Raw genomic sequence first — 18464 nt, 5'->3', positions numbered from 1 at the left:
ATATCTTCTAGTGCTGGGACGATAGGTTTTTGTCCCGATTCCATTCCTTCACGATACACGGGTATCGATTCCATTTGTATTGAGACTCTGATTTATTGTGATTCTAGAAGTATAGTATGGCAATTATATTTTTCTTCGTTAACAAAAAACTAAGTTGAATGATACACTTCTAGAGACAATATATCGTGAGACATTTCTAAACTGTTTTCTAAGAAGAGTGCACATCACATGTCGCTCAGTCTGACAGACATTTATTTTTTATTTCTGAAGAAGAACATAACATGGATATTCTGCATTTTCTGCTTTCGCTCCGTTTCGCTGGAAACGGATATGATGTAGTAGCCGTCGGCAGTACCGTGCAACAGAAACCTTTAGGCAAATCATTGGTTAAAAAAAACAAAAAAAAATTGATTTTAGGGAAAAAAATTTGATTTAAAAATCGTCGCAAAAACACAATACATATTTCTCTCCCCCACCCTTAATATCTTTCAAGGAAAAACTGCATAAATACGACAAACAAACAACACATCATAGACACATAAGATAAAAGTACAACAAAACATTTCTCTGAGCATGTGTAGAGTGCGTAGGAATTATATATAGGCTAGCAAATAATAATAAACCCACTATTAATTACATTATCTTAATGCAGTGTAACTACTGTAGCATGTAAATAATGCACACGAAATACAAACGTGAACAAGGGTGTTCAACAATCGCCATCATATCGAATCAACAGCCACGTGCAGAACACAAACAATGAACTGACAACATAAGGATGCACACACAATCGCGATCTCCACTGGCTAGACAGCAAGTCTCCCGACTTCGCCCACTGCTTTTCAATCCAAACAGCAGTGAAAAAAAACTAGAGGCTACAAAAACTTGTCCTCAAGGTAACTGTGAAGAAGCTTCAGGCAGAATATTGTCAAAATATAATACAAGAGTATCGATACAAATATTTGGCGATTTAAAAATCCGATATTCCATTATATCAGCAGAAAAAAAATAATAATCCAGAAACGCGTAACAAAACAAACAGATTTCCCTAACATTAGTTACTTGTAGTTATTTATGAGTCCTCACTTAAATAATATGATAATGCAGTTTAAAAATAAACGTGTTTGTTTTATTGTCACAACATAACAGAGGAACGTCAAAATGTATCAATGTTCTGATAAATAAAATGTATAAAAATACAAACTTAAGATGAAACTTAAAGTCCTTTGAACAAAAACACAATAACAAAAATCAAAGATTGTTGCCAACGGAGACGTTGTAGAGCGCCCTCTGGTGGACAAACTGTGCAACGCCAACACTCAGAACACGGTTGAGGGTGTTTTGCATGGATGTATTAAGAGAACTGGATACAGTGTTCGCGGGAAGCCCCGTACGTTCCAATGAGAGTGCTCAAAAGCGCTTAAAGCAAACATGGAGCTCGGCTCTTCCGCATTGTTGGCCCATAACGCTGGTTGGCTCACGATGGACATGCGCACTAGCAACAATTTGTTTGTGTTGTCGTAGCAACCAGTAGCAACATGCGCGTTCATGAGCTCCTCTCTCGTGTCTCGTATAAGTCGCGAACTCATGAACTCGCCGTTTTCATTGTCTAAAATATTCACTAACGTTAAACATTGTGTTTTCGTTGTTCCCGATCGTTTACATGCTTATCTAAATAAACGATAGATGTATTTAGCTAGACAACCAAGGAGATTTAATAATTATGTTGCGCTACTAGCTAGTTAGCTAGCTAATAACTAGCGCAAGCAGTTAGCCTGCAGTTTCGTGAACAGAGCTCATCCATGGCTTCATCCCTCATCCATGTTACAAGCTTTACAGCATACAGCCCTTGGATGTATCATAAGAGAGAACTAAGGCGATGTAATCACTATGTCTGTAGTAACGTTATGTAGCTAGGCATATAACTAGCTATGTATAGATCTTAATACAGTCATGCTAGCTACCCCTGATGTTAGCAACTAGCTAGCTAGCCGATAGCCCACCAGTTTGGGAAACGCTAATGACGTTACATCCACGTAGCCAACAGGCTTTACAGCATACATACATCCCTCGGATGTATCATAACTTCATAAGATAATACCATGGACGTATTAATAGAACACATGGTGAATTACAACCATTAGCTATATCCATTATTACAGCTAGCTACATGAGCTCGGGAGAACAGTCATGTGAGCGGGCGGGCGCAGTCCCGCGGCTCTGCTCGCGTCCACTATGCGCGTTCATCATGCCAAATTTAATAATTCTGGATTCGCTTCTAGTGAATGTTAAAAACGTGACGTTTTAAACAAGGACCCCTTCAGTGTTCGGGCTGCAAAGTCTATGTGAAAAGTCTTTCTGGGCAATGGGGTGCAGTACCACCGTTATCCGCTAAGCCCATGGTGGCTTTTAGACTTGACGCTCTTCCTGGGGGCTTGGGGTTTCGTCCAAATTTTTTAAATATTCACTTATCGGCCATTATAAATGCCGATACCGATAGTTTGAAAAATGCCTAATATCTGCAATTTATTTATTGACAAAATGTTATGCAAACTGGCTTCACTGCAAAAGCAAAAAACTAAACAACAAAGTCTTCACGGCCAAAGCAAATCCAAGTCACCAGAATAATGACTGCCTCAGGTGACTCAAAGACCCTGAAATTGGTACGAAAATCCTTTTAAAAACGTGAGAATTGGGACACTTCAGCTGCAGCTGTTTTTGTTCAGACTGCGGTGCCAAAATAAATGCTCTCTGGACACTTTATCATCGTAAACACTTTCAGTCCCAAAGCATGACGACTGTGTTTGGAGTTTGGGGAAAAAACAAGGAACAGTTATCTAACAGTAGAGATTTCTGTTCAGCCGAGGGAAAGCTGGAGCCTGTGAAGGGAAATCATCCTGTCCTGAACTCCCTTCTGTCTTCGCCATCAGCAGCCGGGAGGGTTTAATCAGTCACCCATTCTGGTTCAAACAGATTTAACGTATGATTCAGGCAATCTAGCTAACTGATTAGTCAAGTACATGTTCAAACGCGCAGAAGGACTGCCAAGAAGAATGATTTCTTTTGCAGCTGTAACCACAGAAATCTCTCTCGTCTATGTAAATAAACTGCAACTTGCAAGTTTTATCATGTGTTTTACCGTAAACAGCCTGAACCTGAGCTGTCAAAAATTGTCCAAAAATTACGTTTGAATTTTTCTTCTAAAGAAACCCATAGGTCCAAACATATTTGAATATCTATTTCTGCAAATTATGTCCAATAAGGGAGCCAATGAGATATTTCTCGATCAATCGATTAGTTGTTTGGTCTCTAAAATGTCAGAAAATGGTGAAAAATGATCAGTGTTTCCCAAAAAGCCCACGATGACGTCCTCAAATGTCTGTTTTATCAACAACTCAAAGATATTCAGTTTACTGTCCCAGAGGAGAGAAGAAACTAGAACAATATTCACATTCAACAAGCTGGAATCAGAGAAGTTTTGACTAAAACCGATTGATTGATTAATTGGCAATTCATTTAATAGTTGACAATTAGCCTAATCGATAAATCTTTGCAGCTCTAGAAATAGGTTGAATTCAGTCTAAATATCTACCCACATTAGTCAAGACGTTACACAAACACACAGCTAAACATCATGTAGCACTATTCAAAACATATGGAAATATATGTGTAAATAAGTAAAGTTAAATCAAATATTGGTTTGTGTTCATTGCCTTAGTGCCCACTTGAAAGATTAAGATACAATGTGTAAGTGGGTTAGTAGAGCTGTCAACTATTAAATGAATCGGCAACTATTTTATATCGATGTGAGTCATTAAGTAAAACTTCTCTGATATCAGCTTGTTAAATGTGAATATTGTTCTTGTTTCTTCTCTCCTCTGTGAACTGAAGATCTTTGAGTTATTGATAAAACAAGACATTTGAGGACATCATCTTGGGCTTTTTGGGAAACAGTGATCTACATTTTTCACCATTTTCTGACATTTAAGAGACCAAACAACTAATACATGAATCCAGAAAATAGTCCACAGAGTAATTGAACAATGAAACTAATCGTTGGTTGCAGCCCGACTCATATAGGAGTCTGACTGGAGGCTTGCTGGCTCAGTGAGCAGTGAATAATACAACTACCTCTCAGACTGCAGAGTGTTTCTGGTCTGGGGTTTAAACACACACCAACAACCTGAAGTGGCACAGCGTGGAGCTCAGTGTGTTCAAAAAAAGGGACTGACAGGAGTTTCTGAGGAATGTGCTCCAAACAGACCTCCATCTGTTTCCCTCATTCCACGAGTTCAAATAAACCCAACAGGTAGCAGAAAGCTATGACCTCGAGTTCTGGCTTTAGTTTGACATTTTCCGTCCCTTTATGGTTGACTCAGGGTGTTTCTGCGTGCACCATGAAAACAAACATTCTTTAAAAATCACTTTATCCTTCAAATTCGCCCACTCCTTTTCAATCCAAACAGCAGAGAAAAAAACCGGAGGCTACAAAAACTTGTCCTCAAGGTAACTGTGAAGAAGCTTCAGGCAGAATATTGTCAAAATATAATACAAGAGTTCAGTGTTATGTATTCATTATCCATTCTAAAATAACGGCGAGGAACTAAAGCCTGGAGGTATGTCTTCAAATTGCTTATTTAATCCGATTCACGGTCCACTAATCACCGTCAAGGTCCGCAGCATGTGAGCATATTAAGCCTCAGCTCAACACAGGAAAGTAAGTTATACTTTTTTAACACTTTTGAAAAATTAAAGTTGCAAAGTGCTTCACAATGAAAGCAAGCATTACTTCCGCTATAAACATTTAGCAGAGGCACATCGCCGCTACTAAATTGTTGCCAGACATGTATAGCTTATTGACATGATTTTATTTAATCGAAAAAGTCAAATATCTTTGACTGTATTGTTGCATCTTCTCACTTACAGTTTGGTAAGTCCTAAAAAAGTCAGGAAAAATGTTCATCAGCCATCAAATGAAAAAAAAGCGCCCAAAAGGTCCGAAAAAGTGACAAAAATGTAAGAAAAAGCATCAAAAATTTCGGAAAAAGTTAATTGAACCTAAACTGATATGCGAGCAGGATCAAAATCCGCAAGGTGCCAGCCTTGAGTTTGACACATTCATACAATCATACACATATTTACATTAATGCTTCTGTGAATCACTTAAACCTCCAGAGTTTAATACTTTTACTAAATCTTTATTTAACTTCAGTTTCTTCTGTACTTTCTCTTCCTAACTTTCCTTCTTTTGAAGGAAGTCCCAAAAAAAAGGCTGATTGGAGAAACAGTAACGGGCTCCTGCTGTCCAATCAAACCACTAAAAATGCAAAAATGAATGAAACATACAAACACCTGCTGTTATCAGACCATTCAACAACACTTCACACCTTTTTTTAAACGTGCATTTCCATTTCCAGGCAAGTAAATGAGGTACATTAGCGGTCCGCTGACCCACTGCCGCTGGGTCTAATCTTAGCGGTCCACTGACCCACTGCCGCTGGGTCTAACATCAGCTGTCACGTTAGCGGTCCGCTGACCCACTGCCGCTGGGTTTAACGTTAGCTGTCACGTTAGCGGTCCGCTGACCCACTGTCTCTGGATCCAACGTTAGCGGTACGCTGACCCACTGCCGCTGGGTCTAACGTTAGCGGTACGCTGACCCACTGCCGCTGGGTCTAACGTTAGCGGTACGCTGACCCACTGCCGCTGGGTCTAACGTTAGCGGTACGCTGACCCACTGCCGCTGGGTCTAACGTTAGCGGTACGCTGACCCACTGCCGCTGGGTCTAACATCAGCTGTCACGTTAGCGGTCCGCTGACCCACTGCCGCTGGGTTTAACGTTAGCTGTCACGTTAACGGACCGCTGACCCACTGTCTCTGGATCTAACGTTAGCGGTACGCTGACCCACTGCCGCTGGGTCTAATGTTAGCGGTACGCTGACCCACTGCCGCTGGGTCTAATGTTAGCGGTACGCTGACCCACTGCCGCTGGGTCTAACGTTAGCGGTACGCTGACCCACTGCCGCTGGGTCCAACGTTAGCGGTACGCTGACCCACTGCCGCTGGGTCCAACGTTAGCGGTACGCTGACCCACTGCCGCTGGGTCTAGCTGTCCCTCCTCCTCAGTCCCTGCAACTTAGAGAACTCTCCCGAACTCCTCCGAGCGAGCTGCGAGTTTACGGCCCCATTGATGCGTATTGTCACTATGACAACTGACAACAATCGCCATTTTGTTGTATACCAATCAAATGACCACGGGAAACAGTTCAATGGCCTTTCTATCCATTTTATTTCTGTGGGTTAACCATTCAGCAGACCGTTCTGAGTTATTTAATCAAACATCACCGTCACATTCTAAGTAATTCAAACTACTTTTAGACACTTGTGTGTGACAGTGTTTCCTGTCACTAGATGTTTCCAGTTAAGCAGACAAGACTTTCTATTGGCTGAAACATTAGACAGACATTTCTCTCACTTCCTTTGTCTGCCTCTTTGATTTTTGACTTACTATTAATCTCTAGTCATCACGTCCTGAGGGTAAAGTTGTTACTAAATATGTGTTTGAGTTTATTGAATTCATGCTCACAGTTGAACTGAATAAAAAGCAGAATTGACATCAGTTTAGAAAAATAGAAAAGTCTAGCCATATAAAAAGAAATAAATAGAACTACAAACCATTCAAATGGTCTACGTAAGTACCTTAAAAACAGGATATGTTGAATAGTCAAGGCTTTGAACCATCTGCAGCTGCAGGGATCAAAAGTTATCTTACTAGTTGAAATGTTTGGATCATGTGTAGGTTTCTTCTTCCTAAGCGTTTACCTTTGGATAGTTCTGAGGCTGGTGAGCCAGCAGAGAGGAGACAAACTAATGACAGAAGTGGGAAACGCTCTGCTGGAGCCACATGAGCAAAAATAGAGAAGAGAAACTCTGACTTACTATGAAACAAGGTGTTAAAATAAGTGTTGAGTAATGGTTTGTGTGGCCAGATATGAAAATGAGAAGTGTAGCAGTTGACGGCACACACTACTGTTACTTTACTGCCCTATCAGCGTAGTTTAAATACATTTTTATTGTTTTATTACCAAAAGTATAGGCTATTCAAAGCATTAAACTGCATGAACTGTACTACCGATTGTTTATACAGCATTTTCAATTTGCCTACTGTTAAATTAACTTCTTCCGGTGCATTACCGCTGCTCAATTAAGGCCACTGCTCCTTCCAAATTTCATGAAATGTCAAGAAGTAGTAATTACACAACTCTGCAGAGGTCTGCTCCACTGAAGTCGAGCAAGCGGTCTCTGTCCACTCTCTCTCCCCCCTTTGAGGGGGGAGCAAGAAGCTAACGTTAGCAAACACTCCCTCTGCCTCTGACTCCCCGTTGCAAGAGACGTGTTCCTCCGACATGCTGTATTAACGTTACTGTTTAAAATGTTTTCCAGGTTAGCGGGGGATGCATCGCGGCCATTCAAGTCACTGTTTTATATTCCAACACCCGAGTCACGTCGTGCCCCAGAAGCGTGAGTGAAGCGGCTCTCCGCTCCGCTAAAGATACGTGCCAGGTCTATTTTCACGCGAACCGCGGGGCGTTTGGACGGCTGGGCAGGAAGTGAAACAGGAGAGCATTTACCAAAAGACAGCGCCCCCAATATCTTATACGTCTCCTTTACAACACCACGGACAACGAGAGATTCATCTAGGAGGTGGAAAAACATGATCACAGATCTTTTTTTATAAGGACAACTCCAGAAAAGAGAAGGCATGGAGTTTAATTACAGGAGTGCTTGGAGTAGAAGGTAGATACTAGCTTAATAAACACGTGATTGTTCTGTACAGTACTTGTAGAGACAATATAATCTGCGAGTTGGGCAGCAAGACAGCCGGAACGCAGAACAGACGCATGTCCAGTGGAAAATCCGGGTTGGGTGCCGTCTATATGCTGGATTTTTTTCTTAGCGGGGGTTAGCTAGAAAATAAGCCCACTGATGGCGACGTTATTGTTCATATTTTGGCACAATGTTTAGTAATGACAGTAGTAGTAGTGATAATGAGTGAAAATATATCTGGAATTGTTCATTAGCTACGTGTGATATCTGTAAAGCTGAACAGACTCACAGTAGTAAAAACAGATGTTATTCTGATCCAAAGACTCTTTCTGTGAGAGAAAGGACACTATATACTGGAATGTAATTGTAAGACATATGATGTTTGAGAAACTACAGCAAATAAAGCAAACCATTGCTAAAAAGGAAAAACACGCTGCATTAACTTAGGTAACATTCCTGTTGACTAGAGCTGGGCAATATATCGATATTATATCGATATTGTGATATGAGACTAGATATCGTCTTAGATTTTGGATATCGAAATATGTAAGTGTTGTCTTTTCCTGGTTTTAAAGGCTGTGTTACAGTAAAGTGATGTCATGTTCTGAACTCACCAGACTGTTGTGCCTGTTCTAGTATTTGCCTTTAGCCACTTAGTCATTATATACACATTACTGATGATTATTTATCAAACATCTCATTGTGTAAATATTTTGTGAAAGCACCAATGGTCAACACTACAATATCATTGCGGTATCAATATCGAGGTATTTATTTATTTATTTTGAAATATCGTGATCTTTGATTTTCTCCATATTGCTCAGCCCTACTGTTAACACATTTTTTTTTACCCATCCCCAGTAGCATGATAGCTCTAGTGCATCAAATTAAGCGCTCCCATTCCGTTTGTTTACCTGAATTACCCAACGTGTCACAGGGGAAGTAACCTGCTCTTCTTACGCTTCTAATCTGCATCCATTTAAGAACAGAGACATATTGGATTATGTGCTCGGTGTGGGATTACACCGAAACTCTGTCCAGACATCCTGTGCCTGCAGAGTGAAAGGGGAGGAGGGTAATTTCTGTACCTGTCAGGTAGTTTCTTTTCCTCGGGCCTCACCCCGTTTAGCGCTGGCAGAACCAGTTTGACAACGCTAAAGACACAAAGAGGATGAAGACAATTCTGCTGACTGACTTCCCAGAAGAAAACTCACTGTCAACAGCTTGAGCTTTTGATTATACAAAGTGAACGGCCAATTACCTGGCAAAAAGCGTGTGTTTAATCTGGTCAGGGAGGACTAGAAATGGAAAGTGACAGTTTCCCTTCCTGAGAGTCACTAACCGGAGCTTACCTGTTAGTTCTTAAAGGGTAACTATCATTTTTTTAACCCTATTTTCCTATGTTTTTGTGTCTAAGTGACTGATAGGAACAACAATCTTTGACATTGGTCCAGTATTAAGCGAGATCGCTGCAGTCGACAGCTGGGAAACAAGCTACAATGTAAGTTAATAGGACAATTGTCCAGCTTGTATTTACCTTCACTAAAGTGCTTGTTTTTCCACTGACAGCCTCAGATTAATATTCCAAGTGTCTGACAACATCATGGAAAGGATTTCTAAGGAGGTCGACCTTTCTGTTAAAAGAGTAAGATCCTTTTTTTAAACATAAAAACATCCGGGAAATTGCGTTTGCTAAAGCCACCAGACTCCATGTAAATAAACAGTAATTTTAGCATCGTAAAACACACTTCATTCAAAGTCGACAGAAACAAAATAAAACTATGAAAAGCCGTTTTGGGTCGTCTTTCCACTTTTCCAACCATCAAAACTCTAGTTTTGGTTGAAACAAACACATAGTTTACCGATTTACATGTGAAAATATGTTGGCTCTATACACGCTAAAATTATTGCTTTTTTAAATAGAGTCTGGTGGGTTTAGAGCTAGCGACTTCAGAGCCGTTTCTGGTTAAACAGAAAGGTCTGAAAGAGGTTTTAAAAGGTCTCTCTCTGAAGGGATCCTTTCAATAATGTCAGACACTTAGAATATTAATCTGAGGCTGTCAGCAGCAAAACAAGTTCTTTTGTGAAGGTAAATACAAGCTGGACAATTGCCCTGTTAACTTACATTGTAGCTTGTTTGGTCGCTGCCGACTGCAGCAACCTCGCTTAATACTGGACCAATGTCAAAGATTATTGGTCCCATCAGTCACTTAAACAGGAAAATAGGGTCCAGGTTGAAAAAAAACGGTAGTTACCCTTTAATTTACATCTGACTAAGCCGATGGAAATTTCCCGCCCAGAAATGAAAGCTCCCTACTTTCAGTCCTCTACAAAGTGAGAATACCCACAAGACCAGCTGCTGTGCACAAGACACTTTAGAATCCACATTTTTCTCCTTTTGCAGCCATTGGTTTTAAGTTAAAACCACATTTGTTTGTGTGTGAAGGGCTCCACATCATTCAAAATTGGTGCCAATTCCACAATATCTTTTTTATTATCAGTGTTTCACCTATAGGCTGGCTGCTTTAGTCTGGCAGACGGGGAGGGTTTTGGGGTCACTACCACTTTTAAAGTTTCAAATCCACATGAACCACTCTTCACTTTGACATCATTTGGATCCCCTGCACAGCACTTCTATTAAAAATGCTGACTCATAAAACGCTACATTACATCCAGCAAACTTCACAGAGAAAATTCTGAGCAAAACAGCACCGTAGGTCTGTTTTAACTGAATATTCTCTGGTCCAAGGTCAAAATTAGGTCAAAACTAAGATTTTGGTAGGTTACAAACTCCAACACAAAACTTTGTTTAAATGTACACTGTAAAAAAAAAAAAAAAACTTAAAAAAAAACGCGGTCTCTATAGACAGCCCAGGCTCCACAAACGCCAACAAAAACAAACTGTGCCAACCTGCACCACCAAACATAAACAGTCTTCCAGCGTTCCAGCCAATAACCTACAAGAAGGATTTGGGGGGTGGGGGTTGGGGGGGTTAGTGCGGAAGGGAGGGAGAGGGGATGGGATGAGGAGGAGGGAGGAGCTAGCCTTATTTCGTTTGAAAATACTTCGTCACCCAACATCGCTTAGTTTCTTATTTATTAAAGGTAGAGCACCTTTAATAAATGAGAAACTTTGAACATAATCCCCAGCAGAGTCAGATAGTGTTGGGGGGACATTAAGTCAGACTCAGTGGTGGGTGAAACTGGAGCAGAGGGTCAGACACAGAGCTGTAGCCGAGCCAAAGTAGAACCCTTTTTAATTAATTAACTGTATCCGTTATCAGGCAAATAAAACACAGACACAGATAATCTGCAAACTGCCAAAAAAAACGGCCCGATAATCAGCCAGGGAAGATAAATCAGTCTATCCCTAATCCTAAACATAACAGCAACGTTTCTGATTGGTCTAACTCACTGTTACCATGGAAATGTTTAGCGTACCTGCGAACCCGCGAACAGCTAGAGCCAAGGGGGTCAGCTTCTCTTCACAACGCGTAGCTCCTATGGCGCCATTTTAATGCTAACAAGCACTCACCTCCCATTAGCATCCCATTGACTCCCATTCATTTTGGCGTCACTTTGACAGAGAATAACTTTACATCTGAAGCGTTTAAAGACTCCATTTGTCCATTGTTTATTTCTAAAGAAACACGACAATGTATTAAAAGGCTCCATTACCTTGTACCTCACGTTATGGCTCCGTGGCAGACGTTTTTGTAAAAATAGGCTAACGATTGTGTCATAACCACGGGACTTACTGTCATAGTAGAGGAATTACTATATAGTACAGGAGAAGCTCGCAGGCAGTTTGGACTTCCATTAGCTGTTTAAGTTTAATTACTAATGTTAACTAGCATTTTAGTTAGCAATAATTAGCCTGTGCCTATGTTATCTCCTTACATATACCTACGCTCTCCGTCTCTGCTAGATTGGGAATGATTGAGATTTCTCTTGGCACAGTTACCAGAAGACTTCCAACTTTCAGACAGGTTGCTCATGTCACATTTACGTCGTCTCACTCAGTTGGAGGCTGCGCAGTAACGCTCAGCGCTCACCTGAAAAGTGCTTCTAATATCCTTCACTGGTCTCCGTCCAGAGCAACGGGATCTGCTGGTCCATTCTATATACAGTCTACGGGTAGAGCGAGCTTCTACCATTGAAGTCTATGAGAGATATATATATATATATATTTTTTTTTTTTTTGCGCTGAATCAAATGTTTTATGGTCCCGATTCATCTCGTAGCTGGTTGCCTCGGTTCCTGGCTTTAAAGTATTTATATCAGCATTTAACGAAACCTTATTGGAGATATTAAAACGGAGCTGTTGAAAAAGTGGGCGGTCACATCATTGCATTCGCATCACTTTTGGCCCGTAGGAGAATTGTGTTAGTTTGGAAATCTTCTACTTCCCCATCAGCTTCCGCTTGGCTGGAAGAGGTCATGTTTTTGCTAAAGCTAGAGAAGATAACATTTACATTGAGAGGGTCTGTGTGGTAGAGGTGTTGAAATTAATCAAATAATCGATGCATCCAATCGTGGACACGGACGATGCTGCATCGATAATCGGCCGGGCCATAATCGATTATTTCTGTTTACAATTGAATGTAGACCTAACAACCTTTCTGTTTACATATTCTGTTATGTTTTGCACATTCAGGAAGTGCCGTGTGCCCAGTGCTGTAGTTTTATGTATCCAATTGATTTAGTATTAGAGCACAGCAGAATGTTTTGTTTTTGAAGCTTGAAAAGCTATTAATTAAATATCCTAGATGGCTTTAATAGAACAACGTATTTGACGCATCGTGATGCATCGGGATATTGAATCGAAAGATCAGTGAAGATTCATACCTCTAGTCTGTGGAGAGGTTCTACTTCAAGTGGGGACCGTCTGTCGTATTTTGAAAGTCTGAAAGAGTTGCTCACTGGGTGAGTGAGGTCCCGAACTGTAACTGAGAACCCTGAAGATACTAGCTGCCAAGAGGTGTATGGGGAGGGTGGGTGAGGGTAATCTTGTTCCTGTTTACAAAAAGAAAAACTGGAGGAAACGTACTGTTTGATGTAACCGGTATTGTGCAATTCTTTCAATAAAAAAATGTAACAAAAAAAGTGAGCGTTCACAATTGAGCTCTGTATAACTGCAGATTTAACATCTTTGGGTTTTGTATTAAAAGCTAATTAACAAAAATGTAATAAATGAATCAATACTGAAAATGACCCTGACACAACACAGCTGGATTTTAAGAATTTTAAGGTTTAATCTCAGAAATACCAAACAATTCACTCTCATAAACGGTTTCATTTCCAAAGATGTCACAACCGAATTACCACCGCAAACACTTCTCATACCTACTGACTCATCTGAGGGAAACGCATTTTGTACAAAGATCTTATCTCTTTCCTTTAACCTTTTCTTCCTGCAGAGGTGCTCCGTCTAACAGCAGCGACGCTGACATTACTGAGCGTTAACCCTTGAGTTGTCCTCGGGTCAAATTAAGACCCGTTTTCAAAGGTTTTTTTACATCAGAAATATGGGTTTCTTAACAACCAAACTGACCCAAAATAACTTGGAACCCATGCAACATATACATCCATGCATCAATGTTTTTTCGCAGGTAAGATTAATGATTACTTCCAAAACCCTGAAAAAATGACTTGGGCCATTATTTTACGTTGTGAACGTCTGCGCGCGTTCCCCTTTCATCAGAAGTCAGAGAGTCGTCACTGCATGGGGGCTGCACAGTTTCCTTACGCCATTTCTGAATACGTTTTTATGATAGGTTCATTTGTGATCATATTTTGATTAAAATGCACAACCTTAAAATGCATCAAAATAGTTTAAAAAGAAAGCTTCTTAAAAGCCCAAAGGGACGTTTTAAAATGAGTTTTGCCCGAACAAAAGTCCAAAACCCATTAATATTCAATCTACAAAATGTAGCAAAGAGTGAAACGCAGCCCTGATCTTTTTTGCAGTTTCATATTATTGTAGGTAATTGAAATTGTGTGTTTGATTTATTTTCAAATCAATCCTGAAACAGACAAGAAGCCAGTGGAGCGAGGCTAAAACTGGGGCTATGTGGTTAAGGCCCAGACACACCGACCAGACGACCGTTGGCAGACAACGCAGTTGGACTGATCGGTCTCCCAGAGTTGGTCAAAAGTGCCTCAGAACACACCAAAGCGACGAGACGTAATACGTCTCCATAACAGCAGGTGGCGCTAATCTGTATTCTCGCCCAAAAATAAAAACCGGGAGCTGATTGGACGAACGCGTCACGTGGGTCTGGTTTCTCCGGAAATTCAAAGACAGACTGTCATGGCGGCTCGTTCAGAATACGATCTCATGTTGGACTAAAATAGTTCACCGAAACGTCAAGTTTCAGCTTTTAAACTGGCCGAGTTTAAAATCTTTTAAACTTCGGCCAGTTTAAAAGATTTGTCAGATTTTGAGAGACTCTAGTCACGCTCACCCCGCTCCCCGTTTCCTGGTTAGCTCTCCACCAATCAGATGGGTCATTTGAGTCCGACTGCCGGCAGTGCCCGCCCTCCGATTCAACATGTCAAATCGGCCAAAATGAAGGAAGACGGCCCCTCGGACGGACGACGGTACGGAACACACCGAACAGACTCGAGTCACTGACCTCGCCAGACTGTCCAACGGCTGATTATCGGCTCGGTGTGTCAGCGCCTTTACACTTTTTAGTCCTGCTTAACCCTCGTGTTGTCTTCAGGTCAAATTTGACCCGTTTTTCAAAATGTCTCTATCAGAAATATAGGTTTCTTTTTAACTACCTAATTTGGATGATTTCATACATCGCGCTTCGCAAGTACAACAAAAATTAGGATCTCTACTTTCATTGAATTTTGGGTGTTTTATATTAAAAACAATTAGCATTTGAAAAAAATAAAGTTTCAAAACCAGACTGAACGTTGACATTTACCCTTCTGTAATTATCCTTCCTTTAATATGAGTCTAAATAATTCATAACTTCTGCTTTTTTTGAGTCAAAAATTAGGTGTTATTTCCTATAAATGAGGTGTACCGACCATGAATTCCAAAAATGAGTGTAAAACTGGTAATAAGTTGGTGTTGGTGGTGTTTATAAGTGGTAATATCTTTGTGATTTTGTCTTCTTGTTACACAAAAACAAAACATTTGAAGACGTCACCTTGGACTCCTCGTTGCAAGGGTTTTTTCTTTTAGCATTTTCTGATTTTTAACAGACTAGTCAATTCATTGGTTAAGTAATCATTAAATGAATGGACAATTAAAATAATCAGTACTTGCAGCCCTGAAAGACAGAGACGTAAATGTGACTACAGTTTTCACATCTGCAAACAGTCCAAAGAGTTAGAAGGTCCTTACTTACACTAAGAAGCAAGTTATGGGATGGAAATGGATAATAAGCTTATAACCACCGGGACTAACTACATGTGAATGAACTTTGACCTTAAAATGGCACAAACACCAGTCATGAGAAAAGTCAACTGATGCAAGAATTTTAAGCTTTTGTTAAGATTTTTTATTTTTTTTGTTGAATTATATTCAAAGTTTAAGAAAATCCACTGTTTGTTTAAAAGACCAGAAAAGAAAGGTCAGGGCCACACGGAATCTGCAGACGCTGAATTTCCTCGGATTATTAACAGATTAAAAAAAATACAAATCTGAACGTTAACACATGTCCATCACAAGACCCCTGAAAAAAAGAAATCAGCAGATTCCATTTGGGTCTGGCAGTGTTGTAGTCGAGTCACCTACTGTCAAGTCCGAGTCACCAAAGAGTCCCAGTCAAGTCTCGAGTCCAAGTCACCAAAGAGTCCCAGTCAAGTCTCGAGTCCCCAGCGTTCGAGTCCAAGTCACCAAAGAGTCCCAGTCAAGTCTCGAGTCCAAGTCACCAAAGAGTCCCAGTCAAGTCTCGAGTCCCCAGTGTTTGAGTCCAAGTCACCAAAGAGTCCCAGTCAAGTCACGAGTCCCCAGTGTTCGAGTCCAAGTCACCAAAGAGTCCCAGTCAAGTCTCGAGTCCCCAGCGTTCGAGTCCAAGTCACCAAAGAGTCCCAGTCAAGTCTCGAGTCCAAGTCACCAAAGAGTCCCAGTCAAGTCTCGAGTCCCCAGTGTTTGAGTCCAAGTCACCAAAGAGTCCCAGTCAAGTCTCGAGTCCAAGTCACCAAAGAGTCCCAGTCAAGTCTCGAGTCCCCAGCGTTCGAGTCCAAGTCACCAAAGAGTCCCAGTCAAGTCACAAGTCCAGAAAATAGTAACTCAAGCCCAAATCCAGGCCTCGAGTACTCATCACTGCCTATTACACAATAAAGTAGAAACTTCTGGGTCCTATAAATCCTCGAGTTTGAGTCCAAGTCATCAGTGCACGAGTCCAAGACGAGTCACAAGTCCTGTGAATATCGACTCCAGGATCCAGATCCAGAGTCCATAATCGTGATCATCAGAAATGTTTTTATTGCCACAATAAGTTTGTGGATTTTGCCCAGCTGAAAGGTGATGAAATCAGGATCAAGGTCTAGGTATAAACGGTGGGGCGATCAGGCTTTTGCAGTTGCTGCCCCCGAGACTCAAGTTACCCGCTGGTATTCACACTATTACAGATGTAGCTCTTTTTACGTCCAAACTCAAAACCTATTTGTTTAGAATGGCTTTAAATAAGTAGTAGTGGTGTGACATTTTCGCTCTCCTCCTCCTGTTTCTATGTAACCTTTTCTGATTTGACTGTTTTCTATGTTTCATTCTTTTTATTGTACGATATGTTGTTTTATTCTTGGTTCTGGTGTAAAGCACTTTGGATACCTGCTGGTTGCTGTAAAGTGCTATATAAATATATGTTGATTGATTGTGCAAGCAAGCAGACTTCCCTTTTTGGAGTGAAAAAAAGTTTCACCAGCAGACAGCGTCATACATTCACTTCCACAAGGACCTTTCCCTTACTTTTACTACTTACGTATCTTTTGTATCTTCTTTATTGTATATATTACTTTCTTTTTATCTTTATACTTGTTGTCCCTATACTTTTTGCACTGTGGTTCGGAGAGAAGCATATTTTCTATTCCTCTGTATGTACGCACATTGCACATTGAAATTGTCAACGAAGTTGACCTGACTAATGATAGGTAACCTGTAGGGCCGGCTCAGGATTATCTTGGACCTGCCCTTAGTTATGCTGCTATAGGATTAGACTGCCAGAGGACTTCCTATGACACACTGAGCTCCTCTCTCCATCTGTGTGCATTCATATCTAATTAATACATGTTACTAACTTAGCTTCTTCCCCAGTCCTTGTGCTTCTTCTTGCAGATTTCATTGGATTGTGGTGGCACCTGGATTGTCTCTCTCTCTCTCTCTCTCTCTCTCTCTCTCTCTCTATCCCACACACGTCCTACTACTTGTTATTAAGTACTTGTTATTAATCATACATCAAGCTAACCTTGTCCAAACTGTTGCACTTGATAAATTGTGTTTCCAGTTTGTCCTGATCTGCCATACAAAATAAATAATCAACCACAATGACTTTATCCCACTGAGCCAACACATGAGAGGCACGTACAGTCGCCATGAGTTAGCTAATCGTTCTCCTTTTCTATTCACACTCACTGCCAACAAAGTCATTTAAAGTTCCCTCAGTGACTTTTCAAGTTATTGCTCAAGTTTGGTGTCAGTTGGCAGCGTTAGTTAGCCACGCTAGCACAGAAGTTAGCATCCAAAACTCATTTGTTGCTACTTGTGCCGAAGCTAACTCAACTCTGCGTGCTCGTTTTTTTTTTGACACCACAGACACATGCATCTTTATCTCAAAGTTTATACATTTAGGAAAGTCTGAATAAGAGCCTTTACTGCGCAAACGTAACTAACGTTAGATAGCGGCTGTTAGCTTGAATGGGAAAAAAGTAGCACCAACACACGGAGTGAGCTAGTCTTTAGCATTAAGTGTGACAGAAAACTTTTAAATGAGAAAAACTACATACCCGACGGCTCCTCTCGTAGTCCGATAACTTTGACAGTGACTTGAAGCTCAGTTGTATTCCAGATAATGTCAGCAAAGCAGTGCCCTTTTCCCCCTCAGATACGCTGAGTCCGCAGACAGCGACCGCAGCTGGAAACTCCGTCCGCTGCTGCCCTGAAAATAAAACAACAATATGGCAGCGGAGCACCGCGGCTGCCGCGCTGGGTTCACGGCACACTGGACCGTCGGGAAATATAACCACAAATTGGTAAATGCTGTTCCGTCCCGATCCAGCAAAAAACAGCCTTTTTTTTGTTCACAACGCTAACCACAAACAATTAACCAGTGGAGGAGGGACTTCTGAGATCATTTACTTATCAGTCCCACATTATGCTTATTTTCGGGTTTGTATTTGTAGGAGCCACATATTGTAGCTATGTTGTTTATGGTCTCATTTATGTTGTTTGTTGATTATTGTGTTGTGCACTTATTGTAAGTGGTGGGCATGTTCATCGCGGTTTGAGCCGAAGTGATAACATATTTGTTTGCTTCACCTGTTCACCTGGGTATTTGGGGTTTTGACAGAGAGGGGGTGAGCCTGGGAAATTTTTTTTATCTCATACTGTCTGTCTGAATGTACCTGTATTCACCCTCTGTCTTGAAAAGCTCTGTTTTTAGCGTCTGTCTCTTTA

The 18464-nt window shown here is 40.9% G+C and overlaps 1 protein-coding gene across 2 annotated transcripts in view; it reads right to left on the bottom strand.

The window, feature by feature from the left end:
* plekhf2 (pleckstrin homology domain containing, family F (with FYVE domain) member 2) overlaps nt 1-17977 on the bottom strand; it is a 43336-nt gene extending 25359 nt beyond the window's left edge. The window contains exon 1 of one of the 2 annotated variants that reach the window (XM_078252032.1): nt 17795-17977. The gene's annotated coding sequence lies outside the window, so the exon portion shown is untranslated. Of the gene's footprint in view, nt 1-12676; nt 12810-17794 lie in introns of those variants that run through there. The other variant, XM_078252033.1, reaches the window with a different exon arrangement.
* Between the last annotated feature and the right edge of the window lie 487 nt (nt 17978-18464).

The sequence above is a fragment of the Sander vitreus genome, chromosome 6, assembly GCF_031162955.1.
Source record: "Sander vitreus isolate 19-12246 chromosome 6, sanVit1, whole genome shotgun sequence".
NCBI classification, from domain to species: domain Eukaryota; kingdom Metazoa; phylum Chordata; class Actinopteri; order Perciformes; family Percidae; genus Sander; species Sander vitreus.
Note: the sequence above shows the minus strand (reverse complement) of the source record. Positions and strands in the feature narration are given on the sequence as shown.